Genomic DNA, 3,227 nt, shown 5'->3' with positions numbered 1-3,227 from the left:
GGCAACAAGCGTATGTAGTGCAACGTCAGCAGGACGCTACTCTGCGCCAAGAAAAACGGATTAAAAGACTTCAGGAGACAGTAGATCACTTGGTGACTACACCAGTTGGGGCCTGTCGAGGACAGTCGGGAGTTGTGACGGAGGCATTTCCGTCGGGGTCGGGCAATCCGACTTTTGTTAATTCAGAAGTGGAAGCGAAAAGAGAGCGAGCTTTGGCGGCTCTCATGTCCTTCAAGAAGTTTAATCCACCTACTTTTGATGGAGAGGACATAGATCCATGGACTGTGAAGTTATGGATTGACTCTATGGAGACTTTGTTTGAGGACTTGTACACGGTGGAGCGGGACAAGGTACATCTAGCCGTGCATTGTTTGCAACGATCAGCGAAGGTGTGGTGGAACGATATCAAATGGAATCGATCACCTAGTCTTCCTCCTATGGGTTGGACGGAGTTTCGGGAATTAATACTTTCAGTTTATTTTCCCGATAGTGAAAAGAGAAAGCTTCGGGACAGGTTTCAGAAATTGCGGCAGGGAGACCGCTCTGTAAGGGAATACGAGCGGGAATTTTCCCGTATCGTGAGTTGTGTTCCGAATGTGGTAGGGGATGATATGGATCGAGCCGAATGTTTTGTACGCGGACTTCGGCCTGATATTTTCGAAGTGGTGCATAATCTTAAGTTGTAGACTTTTGCTGAAGTCTTGGATCGGGCTCTGTGGATAGAGCAAGGCAATGCTTTCGTGCGTGAAGAGCGCGAATCTGAGGAATGTAAGCGAGTGAGGTCGCTACCAAGTAACTCAGATGAACAGTCAAGGTCTGGACACTTCTCGACATCATCCTCTACCCGATCCTGCCCAAGATGTGTGATTTGTGGTGGTTCTCATTGGGCACGACGTTGCGTGCAACGGGAGGGAAAGTGCACTCGATGTGGACAACCGGATCATCCAGGTTTTGAGTGCTAGCAAGGCGATAGCCGAGCCCAGACGCTGGTGACAGCATTTTCCTCCCTAGGACAGCCTGCGGATGTGTCACCTGCGGCACGGTCTGGGGAGCGACTGAGAATAAGGCAACCGAGGGGTTCGCGACGGGCAGCAAGTGGCCGTGAATAGGCGACCCATGTGGTGGAACCTGCTGCGACTGGTCGTAATGTGGCAGGTATGAGTTAATTAAAGCAAGCATGTATTGCAATATGATGTAAATTGGTTCATTGCATGCATTAATTATCTAGTCTGTTACTACTATTTGTGCATGAGTATAGTAGTGATCAAGTGAATGGATAAGGGTAAAGACCCGAACATGCTTGTGTTGTGGATGTGTAGTACCTGCTGGAACAGGTAGGAGGCCAAATGGCACTAGCAAATCGCTGGTGAGAGTCTGTGAATAAGAAGTGAGACTCGTAGTGCTTGACCAACTCTCAAAATTAATGCGAGTTGCTGATTGCGAGAGGCTAGTCGCGACGTTCGTGGAACTCGTGTAGGAACGAGCATTTTGTAGGTTGTTCTATTAGATTGGACAGTGAAAGTAAACTCACTATTATGTCTGGTACATGCACGTGGACCTAGTAGTGCCTCAAATTGAGGTAGGTAGGTCGTGCTCGTGTAGTCGATGTGCATAGGCCAGAATTGCCAAATGCTGGGCTTAGTGTGACACGCGATAGTAGCGTATAGAGCGCTCGAGTATAGGTACTCGTACTATGCATATTCGATTCAGCCGTGAGTGTGTTGGCAGTAGCACTTTAGCGTTGCTAAGTGTGAAGCGTGCCAAGGATCACTCGTGAGCTGGTGGCTCGCACTAGGTGCTTAGGAGCCGATAGCAGTACGTGTGCTCAGTAGAGTGTCGGGTGAGACGACGTTTGTGGGTAGTGCTTGAGGACGATCCGTGCCTGGACCACTTGTGGACTGTGGAGCCTGGACCCATTGGGTAGGCGCAGTCAGCTGTGAGAGACAGCGGCCCGATACCTGCATGTAGGGCGAAGAGTTTTGGTCAGGACGGTAGTCCGAGCATAGACCCGAGTACGTGGAATGCCACGTGTGGGATCGTGAAATCGGTGATGCACTGAGGGTGCGGTTGTGACCCAATCCGGGGACTTGGCATGATTTGGGGTCTTAGTTGCTCCCAGTTGGAGCAGGTATGCGATATCTCAAATGAGAACTGTGTCTCGTGATACTTGGGGCTACGCTTGCTGGCAAGAGACGTTAAGTTAAATGATAGGCCTAGCAAATCGCCGATCCGATTTGCGAACAGATCTGTGGTAATTGAGACAAGTAGTTACCCATGTGCATCGGAGGTGAATATTTCGAACGTGTCCACGTGAAGGATAGTGTATAGGGACCGTGACAGCGAAGGCTCGGTCCTGTGGAGTATTTAGTCAGAATTGCTAAGATAAGCATTGATGACGAGCTGAAATTGGAAACGCGAACAAAGGTTTCGTAGAGACTAATTCGGAGAAATCGGTATAGTATGGAATGAAGTAGAGAAACTTTGGAATAGTGTTGAAATTATCTCCATCCGTTAAGCACTGAGGAGTAATATGTATCTAAGTTTCGCGGACGAAACTTTTGTTAACGAGAAGAGAATGTAACATATGGAAACTTGGAGTTGCGATGTCAAATTTGATCTAGGGGATCAAAGTGAGGATTGAGCTAGTTGGACATCATCCTTGAGTGATTTGTGATGCGTGTGAATGAATTCTGAAGATAAATAAGTGTTTCGGCGCAAATTGGGCGCGAAACGAAATATAAAGAGAATTTTCGGATTTTCGACGCTAACTTTGATTAAAAGAATTAAAGTGAGGTGCGAGGATAAATTGTGGTATCTCCGAATCAATTGTGAAGTTTTGGAAAAGCCAAGGGTATGTTTTCACAGGGTTTTGAAGTGCTCAGTGCGAAGTGGTAGTGCAAAAAGGGAGAAATTGCTGCCATGTAATGGAATTGGAGCTGATTCTATTGCTAATTCGGCTCAGATAATGTCAAAATGAAAAGGAATTGCTTCCAAATTAAATTAGTAGCTTGTGAAGGTCCCTTGGTATCTTTTGGAAGTGTTTGGGTGAAATCGGAGTGAAGACAGAAAAGTTAGAATTTTCTGTAAAGGACGGGACTGAGAAATTAGCAGAAAAATGCACAGTGTCAGAAAATTATGAAAATTGGCAGAGATGTCAGGAACACTGTTATGAGGCTAGCTTTGAAGTTTCATATTATTCTGACACCTGTAGAGAGAGAAATGGCATC

At 46.7% G+C, this 3,227-nt stretch overlaps 1 pseudogene; it reads left to right on the top strand.

Moving 5' to 3' along the window:
- Positions 1-224: 224 nt before the first annotated feature.
- The window catches only part of LOC109703993, an 8,785-nt pseudogene continuing 5,782 nt past the window's right edge, over positions 225-3,227 (top strand).

This window comes from Ananas comosus, unplaced genomic scaffold (genome assembly GCF_001540865.1).
Source record: "Ananas comosus cultivar F153 unplaced genomic scaffold, ASM154086v1, whole genome shotgun sequence".
NCBI lineage: Eukaryota > Viridiplantae > Streptophyta > Magnoliopsida > Poales > Bromeliaceae > Ananas > Ananas comosus.
Note: the sequence above shows the minus strand (reverse complement) of the source record. Positions and strands in the feature narration are given on the sequence as shown.